Here is a 13,185-nt window from a genome sequence, read left to right as displayed (position 1 = left end):
GCCGCTACTGTTTAAACTCTTCAATGAAATTGAAAGGGAAGCAAGTACTCCCAAATTCATTCCTGGAAGCAAGCATCACCTTGATCCCCAAAGCAGTGAAAGACCCAACCAAAAAGGAGAACTATAGGCCAATCTCATTAATGAACATAGATACAAAAATCCTTAATAAAATACTGACAAATAGAATGCAGAAGATCATCAAGAAGATCCCACACCCTGATTAAGTTGGATTCATCCCAGGGATGCAGGGATGGTTCAACATATGCAAATCAATCAATGTAATATACTATATCAATAGAGCCAAGGACAAAAACCATATGATTATCTCCATAGATGCAGAAAAAGCATTTGACAAAATCCAGCATGCATTTGTGATAAAAACCCTACAAAAAATTGGAATAGATGGTCTCTACCTCAAACTGATAAAAGCCATCTATGAAAAACCAACAGCCAATATCATACTAAATGGTCAAAAACTGAAATCCTTCACACTCAAATCAGGAACAAGACAAGGATGTCCACTATCACCACTCATGTTCAATATAGGTCTGGAAACATTAGCCATGGCAATTAGACAAGAGAAAGAAATAAAAGGAATAAAGATAGGAAATGAAGAAGTCAAATTGTCATTATTTGCAGATGACATGATACTCTATATAGAAGACCCTAAGAACTCCACCAAAAGTCTTCTAGACTTAATAACCAAATTCAGTCAAGTAGCTGGTTACAAGGTCAACACACAAAAATCAATAGCTTTCCTCTACACAAATGACAGACTCGCTGAGAGAGAAATAGGGCAAATAATTCCTTTCACAATAGCATTCAAAAAACTGAAATACCTAGGAATCAACCTAACAAAAGAAATCAAAGACCTCTTCTCTGAAAACTATAGCACTCTGAAAAGAGAGATTGAAGATAATATCAGAAAATGGACAGACATCCCCTCCTTCTGGGTAGGAAGGATTAATAGAGTGAAAATGGCCATACTTCCAAAACTGCTATATAGATTTAATGCAATTCCAATTGAGATCCCAGCAGCATACTCCATGGACCTTGAGAAAACAATCCAAAAATTCATTTGGAACAAGAAGAGACCCAGAATAGCAAAAGCAATTCTAGGTAACAGAGACATGGCAGGGGGTATCACAATCCCCAACCTGCAACTATACTATAAAGCTACTGTGATAAAAACAGCATGGTACTGGCAAAGAAACAGACTTGAGGACCAGTGGAACAGATTAGAAGATGCAGAAACAACACCAGACACACTCAGCCATCTCATCTTTGATAAAGGAACCAAACACTCTCACTGGAGGAAAGATAGCCTCTTTAATAAATGGTGCTGGAAATATTGAGTTTCAACTTGCCAGAGATTAAAACTAGACCTATATGTCTCGCCATGCACTAAACTAAAGTCAAAATGGATTAAAGATCTAAATATTAAAATGGAAACGCTGAACCAGTGGGAACAGATGTTAGGTAGAACTCTTGAAGACATAGGTGTAGGAAAAGATTTTATGAACAAAACCTTAGTTGCCTGTGAACTGGCACAAACAATCTACAAGTGGGATCTCTTCTTATTAAAAAGCTTCTGTACAGCAAGTGAAATCACCAGCAGTGTGAAGAGACAACCCACAATGTGGGAAAAACTGTTCACCTGCTCTTCCTCAGACAAAGGTCTACTATCTCGAATCTATAAAGAATTTAAAAAGATCAGACCTAGGCAGGGATTTGGCTCAGTGGTTTTGCCACCTGCTGCACAAGTGCAAGGACCCGAGTTTGATCCCCGGTACCAAAAAAAAAATCAGACCTCCCAAATTTAAGGACCGAATCTGAAAATGGGCATCTGAAATGAACAGACATTTCTCACACAAAGAAATAGAAATAACAAATAGATACATGAAAAAATGTTCCACATCACTGGTCATTCGAGAGATGCAAATGAAAACTACGTTGAGATTCCACCTCACTCCAGAAAGAATGGCTGCTATCATGAAATCAACCAATAACAAATGCTGGCTGGGCTGTGAGGAAAGAGGAACTCTGCTCCACTGCTGGGGGGGAGCATAGACTGGTGCAACCACTGTGGAAATTAGTATGGAGGTACCCAAAGGACTAGGACTGGAAGTCCCACTTGACCCAGCTATTCCCCTGCTGGGTATCTTCCCCAAAGAATTAAAAGAATCATACCACAGTGATATATGTGCACCCATGTTCATAGCAGCATAGTTTGTAATAGCTAAAACCTGGAAACAGTCCAAATGCCCATCAACTGGAGACTGGATAAAGAAAATGTGGTTTTTTAATGAAATGGAGTACTACTCAGCCATAAAAAATGAGAAATCAGAGACATTTATAGCTAAGTGGATGCACATTGAGGCCATACTCTTAAGTGAAATAAATAGGACACACATGTGTAAATACTGAATAGTTTCTCTGGTGTGAGAAACTGAAAGTGGAAATAAGGACTAAAATGTATAATAGGTAGTGTGAAACAGGAAGAAAATGGGCAAATGGGAAGGAAGTGGGAGGGCTAGGGAAAAGGATAGAAGGGAATGGGATTAATATGAGAAAATGGAAAAATTGAAACAAAATCTTTGTAAATAGGTAGGAATGGAGGGGTTGAAGGGAGGGCTGGGCAAAGGTGAAAAATAAGAACCGAGAGAGATTATGTAAAGGTGCAAATTTCCAATGATGAATGTCATTATATTGTATACCTAAAATGTACCAATGATTAGAGTGAATAATTGATAATGTAAAATAGGAAGAAAAGGTCCAAAGGGGTAGAGGTAGTGGGAGGGGCAGGGGAAAGGAAAGAAGGGAAAGAAAAAATGATGAGAAATGGAAAAACTGGAAATAAAGTCTTTGTAAATAGGGAAGGGTGGAGGGGCTGAAGGGAGGGCTAGGAATGGGGAAAAAATAAGAACCAAGATGCATCATGTAAAGCAAGTTCCCAATGAGAAATGTAATTGTGCTGTATACCTACAATGTACCAATAAAAGTATTTAACAAAAAAAAAAGAGAGAGAGAGAGAAGGGCACCGATCCCATTCATAAGGGTAGAGCCCTCATGGGTTAGGCATCTCCCTGAAGGCCCTAATGGGAATCAAGTTCTCAACATAAATGTGTTGGAGAGAACACACACATTCAATCTATGGCAATCTATAACATGCAACTAAAAAATAATCAGATATATGAAAAGATAGGAAAGCATGGAAGAAAACCTTAAATAACAAGAGAAACAACTAAAAGTAAGGATTCTCATAGGGGATTCAGACAACATAGTTATACACAGATTTTCAAATAACTACTTTAACATGTTTAAGAAAAATACAAGATTAAGAATTTTAGCAAAGCTAAAAACTATAATAATAATCAAATAAATAAGAACCAGTTGAAATTAGTTAAGATATAAACTATTCAAATATTATTAGCAGTTAATCTGACATATTTAAAATATTTACTCAGCAACTATAGAAGAGACATTTTTCCCCAAATAAACATAAAATAATTATATACTTTGACCATCTGCTAAGCCATAGAACAAGTCTCAAAAAGTTTTAAAGGAAGGAAATCAAACAAATTGTGTTCTCTGACCCCACTACAATTAAACTAGAACTCAATAATAAAAAGTCAATAATTAAGCTTTATATAAAACTATTAATTTAACCTTTAAATAATAAGCATATAAGAAACAATGAAAAGTAGAGATAGTTTATCTGAATAACAATAAATCTAATGCATATTAAAACTAAAATGGATTATATTAAAGCCATAGTTAGAGGGAAATTTACAGCCTTAAATTCACATAGCAGATTTAAAAAAAAAAAACAAAAAACCAGAATCAACAAGCTAAGTATTCTTCAAGGTTGGGTTAAAAACATAAAATCAATTTTGAAAATATAAGAAAGAAAAAAGTAAAAAGCAGAAATTCGTCAGTTAGAAAACAAGAATATTATAGAGGCTTACCAAAGAAAAAGTTGAATCTCTGAAAAAATTTAAGAAATTAATACATTTCAGAATAGTCCAATTCAGAAAAAAAAAGTCTGTGTTGCCAAAACAAAATGCCACAGATTAAGGATCTTTTTTCTTTCTTTCTTTTTTTTTGGTATTGAGGATCAAACTCGGGTCCTTAGCTTGCAAGGCAGGTGGTGGAACCACTGAGCTGAATCCCCGCCTCCAGATTAGGGATTTTAAACAATAGAAATTTATTTTCTCATAGTTCTGGTGGCTGGAAGTCCAAGATCAAGGTTCCAAGAGGGTTGGTTTTGTGTGAGGTCTCTCTCCTGGGCTTGCAGATGGAGGCTTTTTTTGTGTGTCCTCACATAGCCTTTTCTTGGGTGGAGAGAGACAAGGAGGAGAGACCCAAGGGGGATGGAGCTACAGACATAGAGCACATTATGATATCTGTTCATCTTATTATAATGCTACTAGTCCTTTTGGTTTAGGGGCCCTGTTTTAATGACTTCATTTAACCTCAATTACTTTTAAAGTCCCTGCCTCCAAATACAGTCACATTGAAGGTTAGGGCTTCATTATGGGAATTTGGGAGCAGAGAGGACAATGCACTTTACTTTAGTTCTTAACAAAAGGAAAGCAGAAAAGAAGAAATGATCATCAAAAGAAAAAAGCATAAAAGTTCAGATCCTACAGTTTTAAAGGTTAATCAAAGATATTTAAACCACTTTATTCTAATAAATTTGAAAATTTGATGGAGCAAGTAAACTCCTTAAATTATGACTAAAAGGTGATGTAAAATTTAGACAGAGTGGATTGTTGTAGTTATTGAAGTAAATTAATCTGTAATTGTTTTCCACAATAATCAGATGCAAAGTTTTAGCCAGTGTATACTTAAAGAAAAATTGTGCCAATTTACCTTTTCCTTAAGAAAATACTTTTTTAAAGGCCAATATAAAATTGAGAAAAATAACTTGAATACAATTAAGTTAGAAATGTAAGTCATTTACTACGTAAAAATGGTAATACATCACATCTACTTGGGGATAATTCCAAGAATGTAAAATTGGCTTAAAAATCTTCTAAAAGAAAACTTCTAAAGTTAATTAATTCTATGCATTATATTAACAGAAGATTGGAGGAAAATATCATAATCACTTCACTATTGAACATAGTTTGATGTTGTTACCTTTATTGGATAAAAGGCACTGCCTGAGGCAGCTTGTGTTGCTGTGGCAAAATACTCAAGGAAATCAAATCAAATGAATAAAGGCTCACAGTTTCAGGGATTTTAGCCCATTGGTCACTTGGCTTTATTGTTTTGATGCTTATAGTGAGGCAGAATATCACAGCAGGGAGTGTGTTCACTTCATGGTGGCCAGGAATGAGAGGGAGCAGAAGGCCAGGGTCCAGTGCCACCATCAATGGAAAATGGAACACCTCAGGTAACCTAACATCCTGTCCCCCAGCCTCACCTCTTAAAGTTCTGTCATCTCTCAGTTTTGTGGCACAAAGAATTCTCACTCTCTCTCTTCTCTCCCCTCTCCCTCCCCTCATCTCTCCTCTCCACTCCTCATGCTGAGAATCGAACCCAGAGCCTCCCACATGCTAAGCACACCCTATCCATGACCTATACCTTTAGCTTCTACATTTCTACTTTTTGATGGTCAAGAATCTTTGGGAAGGAAGTGGGGAGAAAGCTGACACTGTTCTGTTTTTTGACCTAGGGAAGAAACCGTATTGGTGTTTCATGATAATTTACTGAACTGCGATAAAGAAGTGACATGAAAGTACAAATAAGGAGCTAAAAATAACAGGATTTGTGGAAAATAATAGTCTTGGAGTGATCTACTCAAAAGTCCATACAACTTGTAGATTTAGCACAATAATTTGTGCTTAGGCAGATACCTTGGATAGCCCTGATAACCAACTTCAGTGAATGTGATGGGTAACTCAAATATATTTAAAATGAAGAAAAACAACAGAGTGAAAATGTTGATTCTTGGGGCACTGAAATAATGCTGATTCAAGAGAATATCTGAATCAAGTGGGCCAGGAAAAGGCATAGCCTGCTGTAAGCCAAATCTAAGAACCATGTAAGGAAGTCTTGGATTTTGATGCTTGTTTTCAATATCCTTAAAGTAGAGCTGACAAGTGCTAGTGGAACAAGACAGGCTATATTGTGGGGAATAAATACGCCTTAACAGATTGAAAATAATTAGTATCATACAGAGCGTGTTCTCCACCCACCATTGGATCAAATCACTAGCAGAAAAATAACATGACAATCTCCAAACATTTGGAAACTAAGTCAACAAATAATCCATGGGACAAAGAAGAAATCCTAGGAAAATTTAAAATAATTAAAAGAAAATGAAAGTGCACCATATCACAGTGTTGGGGATACAGGTGAAACAGCACTAAGAAGGAAATTTGTACCACTGACCATACTCATTGGAGAAAATGGAAAAGTCTTGAATCAGAAATCTAGGCTATTAATTGATGACTCTAGAAAACTAAAAATAAAATAAAGTCAAACAAGAAGAAAGGAAAGAAATAAAAATTAGAAAAATCAGTTAAATAGAAAGCATCAAAATAATAACCCTCCCCCCCCACATACCCCACATTTTCTTTTCCAGTCTCCAGTTGATGGGCATTTGGGCTGTTTCCAAGTTTTAGCTATTACAAATTGTGCTGCTATAACATGGGTGCACAAATATCACTGTGGTATGATTCTTTTAATTTTGGGGGGAGGATACCCAGCAGGGGAATAGCTGGGTCAAATGGGACTTCCAGTCCTAGTTCTTTGAGGTATCTCCATAATGATTTCCACAGTGGTTGCACCAGTCTGCACTCCCCCCAGCAGTGGAGCAGTGTTCCTCTTTCCCCACAGCCCTGCCAGCATTTGTTATTGGTTGATTTCATGATAGCAGCTATTCTTTCTGGAATAAGGTAAAATGGAGTACTACTCAGCCATAAAAAATGAGAAATTAGAGACATTTATAGCTAAGTGGATGCACATTGAGGTGACACTCTTAAGTGAAATAAACAGGACACACATGTGTAAATACTGAATAGTTTCTCTGGCGTGAGAAACTGAAAGTGCAAATAAGGACTAAAATGTATAATAGGTAATGTGAAACAGAAAGAAAAGGGGCAAAGGGGAAGGAAGTGGGAGGGGTAGGGGAAAGGAACGAGGGGAATGGAATTAATATGAGAAAATGGAAAAATGGAAACAAAATCTTTGTAAATAGGGAGGGCTGGAGGGGTTGAAGGGAGGGCAGGGGAAGGGGGAAAAATAAGAACCAAGAGAGATTATGTAAAGGTGCAAATTTCCAATGATGAATGTCATTATATTGTATACCTAAAATGTACCAATGATTAGAATGAATAATCGATAATGTAAAATAGGAAGAAAAGGTCCAAAGGGGTAGGGGTAGTGGGAGGGGCAGGGGAAGGGAAAGAAGGGAAAGGAAAAATGATGAGAAATGGAAAAAATGGAAATAAAGTCTTTGTAAATAGAGAAGGGTGGAGGGGGTGAAGGGAGGGCTAGGAATGGGGAAAAATTAAGAACCAGGATGCATCATGTAAAGGTACATGTTCCCAATGAGAAATGTAATTGTGTTGTATACCTAAAAGGTACCAATAAAAGAATTTAAGAAAAAAAATAATACCAAAAATTTTATGGAGCAAAAAGATAATTCTTTGAGAAGAACAAGAAAATTGAGAAGTTTCTATCAAAGTCAGCAAAAAAAAAAATAAAAAGGGAGTATCAGAATCTAGGGCTCAATAAGAGTTCTTAGGCTTGGCATCAACAGCAGCATGATCCATAAAATGAAAAACTGATGTTTGACTCCCATGAAACTAAGCTCTTTTCTCTGCAAATGACCCCATCATGGAATGAAAAGACAAGGTAAGAGGAGGAGAAAAATATTTGCAACAATACATATTACAAAAGACCAGTATGTACAATGTATAAACAACTCTGAAAACTCAAAAGTTAAAAAAAAATCCAGTCAGAAAATGGGCAAAACCCATAGAAGAACATCTCACCAAAGAAGATAAACTAAGGGCAAATAAGAATGTGTTTGTAACATTCAATATCACTGGCCACTAGAGAAGTGAAAATTAAACCCACAATAATATATCTTTACATAACTATCAAAATGTCTAAAATAAAAAATAGCGACAATACCAACAGTTAGTGAAGAAATGGAGAAAGTGGGTCATTCACATATTGTTCTGCTACTCCAGAAAACAGTTTGTCAATTAAGGAAAAACTTAAACACACAGCTATCGTACCACTCAACAATTATAATCTTGGGCATGTGGTGTAGAGAAAAGATGACATGTTCCTACAAAACCTGTATATGTAGATTATAGATAGATGTATAGATAGATGTAGTATATTTATGTATAGTTGTCCCAAACTGGAAACACTTTTAGATATTTAGATATATTTTTCAGTGGGTGAAGGGTTAAACACATTGTGGTGACTCTCATTTAATACTGCTAAGCAATACAAGGAAATGATTAACATATGATATGTTTATGTACCAATTACCCAAGATGAATGTAATTACTATGTATCACAAACATATACCAATAAAAATAATAGAAGAAAGGCAGAGCAGTGGTTGCTTGAAGTCAGAGGTGAGCCAATGGGAGATTCAAAATAGAAGGGCCAAAGGAACTATTTAGAGCAAGGAGGCTCTTGTGTGTTTTAATTGTGGTGCTGGTTATAAGATTATGCATGATTTCTCAAATGTATCAAACTGTACATTTACAACTTATGAGTTTATTAATATCTTAATAAAAAAAGAAAAGTAAACAATTTAAGTTAGCGATTCCTGGGAAAAATAACAGAAGATACATAACACTGAGACACAAAATAGCATGAGAAGGAAAAATATAGGAAACGGCAACCAAATGCAGGAAGAGGATTCTGGTTGTTCACCTCCCTGTGCTACTTAGAAGCCAGAGTTGATTCCAGCACACCTGGTTATGGTCTTATCTGCAGAATGAGGGAGGCTGTGTTTCTCAAGTCAATGTGCCATGAGTGGTCCTTTCTCTGGGAGAGGTCGGGTCAAAATATTGACACTACCAAGATTAATGCTAATCAGTCCTTTACTTAGTGCATGCTTTTATAATAATTACTTAATGGGAAGTGGCATTTAGCTGACTGGCTGTGTACATAAACACTTATTTCTCTACAAGTTGAGGTTAAGGCATATAAGACCAAAAGGAGTTGATCTTAGGGGTGTGTTGTGCATGAAATTGTTCAAGTTTACTAATTTTAAATAGGTTTTTAATACATTTATTGAAGTAGTGGTTAATCCCACTGCTTATGTCTAATGTTGCACAGCACTGAAAATAATAAAAGGCCTTAATAAAATATTTTAATCTATGACAACGATATTAGTTAATTCCACAATGATTGTAGTTAATTCTCTGTGACAGACTTCTATATATGAGCCAGACATGGTACTGGATGTTGATAGAAAACAGTGAAGACCTGTTTCAGAAGTAGGGCAGAGGTGGACACACATTTCCTTTAAAAGATCAGATAGTAAACACTTTAGACATTAAAGGACATACAGTGTCTGCCATAACTGCTCAACACTGCTGTTGCAAACAGAAGTAGCTATAGATAATGTATGGATGTGGTCTAGCAAAACTTTATTTACAAAATCAGGCAGTGGGCTGGCCTGGGGCCATAGGCTGCAGTTTGCAGTTCTCTGGTCGAAAGGGGTAAGAAGGATTAATTGTCTAAACACCAAATTGGATGCTTGTGCTATCCTTGCAGAAACCAGTGACTGAGGCTCTGATGTGTCTGGATTTACATTTGGTTGATAGTGAAGTAGCACAGAGAAAGTAGCAAGGAGTTCCTGTGAATATTGGTGCTGTATGGATGTTTGCCTGTGACTAAGAGAAAGGTCCAGAAGCCAACACACCAAGGGTTAGCAGTAGTTTCCTCCAGGGGATAATTACTGGGTATGCTCAGGAAAACTCAGGTGCACAAATACAATGATTTCATCCTATGAAAGACCTGTAATCGTCAAATTTGCAGAGCCACAAAGTAGAATGGTGGCTGCCAGGGGAGAGGGGAAGTTAGTGTTTGATTGGTAAGCAGGTAGTAAAGAAGTACTTTGACTGCTCTAGATATTTAATCTCCCTTGGAATATTTTGCATTACGTCTATAAATTAAAAATAACAGTGACAAAAATTGTCTTCTCAAGACATTTCATGTGGGTTTTTTGTCACTTAGAATAGTCCAAGCTCTCTGAAAAGGACTCTAAGGAGATTTCTAAAGAGAGATCCTAAACTATTTTAGGATCTGATTAATCTCATTGCACATCATGCACAAAAAGTGAACTCCAGATGAATAAGGATCAAAAGATGAATGACAAAAATAAACTTCTAGAAGACAGTCCAGAAGAATATCTACTTGACCTTAGAGTAAGAACAAGGTTGAAAATTTTGATTATATGTGACTATACTGACATTATCATTAAAGAGACTGAAAAAGCAAGGTGGAAATAATTTACATTCCACATATATGACTGACAAAAATCTCATGTACAGAAGTGAACTCCTGAAAATTAGCAAGAAAAAATAAACTCAACAGAAAAATAAGTGAGGAACTTGAAATGCTACTTTATAGAAGAGGAAACCCAAATGCCAATAAACACATGGATAAGTGCTCAACTATATTAGTGACCCAGGAAATGAATACTGCTGCAAGATTGGCAAGAAATATAGACTGATCTCTCTCTCTCTCTCTATATATATATAGAGAGAGAGAGAGACAGACTGATCACCCTTGGTATAGAATATGTGTACTGTCGGAGTTTACAGAAATTTCTAGTGAGAGTGTAAAGTGGTACAGCACTTTGGAGAAAGGATTGTATGACCAAGCATGTGGAAGGTAAGTGTACTCCATGACCCAATCAACTCATTCCTGGGTATACACCCCGGAAAGTAGTGCATATGGATCTTAGAGAATGTAAGAATGTTCTTCACAGCAACATTGTTCACAACAATGAGAAGCAGGAAACAATCGAATGCCTACCAACAATAGTTATATTCATACAACAAAGAACTACCCGACAACAATGAAAATGAACTGCAGTTACAAACATGATGTATCTTATATCAAATAATGCTGAGCAAAAGCAGATGCACAAGTAAATGTAGATTTGATGTATTTAGCAAAAGCTTAAAACTATATTGCTTTGGATTTCACACTTCTGTGGTAAAATTGTATTGAAATACAAAAGCCAAGAGAGAGCGTTGCTTCAGAAGATGGAAGGAATGGTTAGGCAGGAGAAGACACTGAAAGGGTTTTGGATGCTGTCTACTAATTTTTAAAATTGTACTAAGACACACATAAAATTTACCAATTCAACCATTTTTAAGTGTGCAGTTCTGGGAGTGCTGCGAATGTACTAACTATGCTCACATGCTGTGAAAGCAACACTCCCAGAATCTCACTCTCCCCAACTGAAGCTGAACCAAACACTCACGCCCTCATTCCTCATTCCCCCAGTCCGGCAACCATCATTCTCCTTTGTGAGTCTGGAAATGTGACTATTCCAGGTACTTCTGAGATGAAGTCATTGCTCGTACTTGTGCAACTGGGTTTTACTGAGCATAATGTTCATCCAAGACATAGCAGGTACTAGAATTTCCTTTAAGACTGAAAAATCTCCCATTGTATGTGTATACCTCATTTAAAAAAATCATTCACCCATGGATAGACATTTAGTTTGCTTTCACCTTTTGGCTACTGTGAATAATGCTGCTATAAATATACATATGAGCATATAAATATCTGCTTGAATCCCTACTTTCAACAATTTTCTATTTCTTGATTGACAAGAGTTTTTGTATTATTTGTAGTGTGGAATTGATGGCTGAATTTATGTTTGATATGCATTATATTACATAAAAAGATTTTTTGAAAGCCCTGTAGATCTGGAATTCAGTTAGCATGGAAAAAATCTCTAATTTTTCCTATAGTTCCCCCCCACACCTCGTCCTAGTATTGAAGCAAGTTCGATTTATTTTCCTTAAAACAATCTTCATTAGTGATGTGCAAAACACAGGAAAAAAGTATACATTCACAAAATGAACACCCTGGCATGAGTGTTTGAGGAAATATGCAGAAATATGCACAGTTATTTCAGGTTAATAATGTCAAACTGAAAAATAAACAATGCAAGTGTGCTATTTAGATGAGGAAGTAACACAACAGTGAAAAGTATTGACCCTTAAGGAGTTAAAAGCAGTTACCACCTTGGAGTGGAAATTGGGGGTGTGGGAGGGACAGGACAAGGCTTTACCCGTTTCAGTTTGTGTAAGACTTTTAAAATATTTTGGTTACACATTATGTTTAAATATATATTACATATATTGCAAGAGGCCAATTTAGTTAGCATGTACAATAAATTTATTGACATCTATAATTACCTCATTCTTCTTCAAAAAAGGCCTTTGCCATTTCAAGTATTCATCCAGGTTTTCCTTTGCTTTACCTTACCTTAGGTTTTAATATCACTGTAATGTTTTACATCTCTTATGATTTCTAATTGTTACACTTTTTAACTCTTTTAAAAAAATTTCTTAACTATGCATTAGACTGGTATCTTTACCACAATAGTCACCTAGTAAGTATCCTGTTTTGTGGATATTTTATTATTTCTTCCTTTTGGTGGAATCAATCTTCTCTTCATGTAATTCCTTCAGAAAGGGTTTGGGAATGCTAAACTTTGAGATCTTCTAATTCTTTGTTTATAAAAAATTTCAAGTCCTGTCTTGCATGTGAAATTCTTAATGAAGTAAAATCATTTCAAGATGAAATTTCCTCAGAAATTCCCTTCACACTAATACATATTTGTTATAGTGTTTTACCTTTCATAGTACATTAGAGTTTGAGTTGATGTCTCACCTACAGGGCTGTGAAATGGGCGGGTGGCCCAGGATTTTGCTTAGTCAGTGTCCACACTTAGTTGGTATACAAGGCTTATTTTCTTAAATAACAGACAGAAAGGGGAGTGCAGGATAGTAATGATCTTCATGTCAGGAGGAGGGGATCCCGGACAATGCCCAATTCCTGCTAAGCCTTGTTGGGGCTGAATGAGCATGAGGCTCTCTGGTTTTGTTATGGAGAGGGAAAAAAAAAGATTCCACTTAGAAAAATGACAGCATATGCCAAAATCCAGCAGTG

This window comes from Heterocephalus glaber, unplaced genomic scaffold (genome assembly GCF_053883595.1).
Source record: "Heterocephalus glaber isolate CG9 unplaced genomic scaffold, H.glaber_assembly_v1.0 deba00001509, whole genome shotgun sequence".
Lineage (NCBI taxonomy): Eukaryota > Metazoa > Chordata > Mammalia > Rodentia > Bathyergidae > Heterocephalus > Heterocephalus glaber.
Note: the sequence above shows the minus strand (reverse complement) of the source record.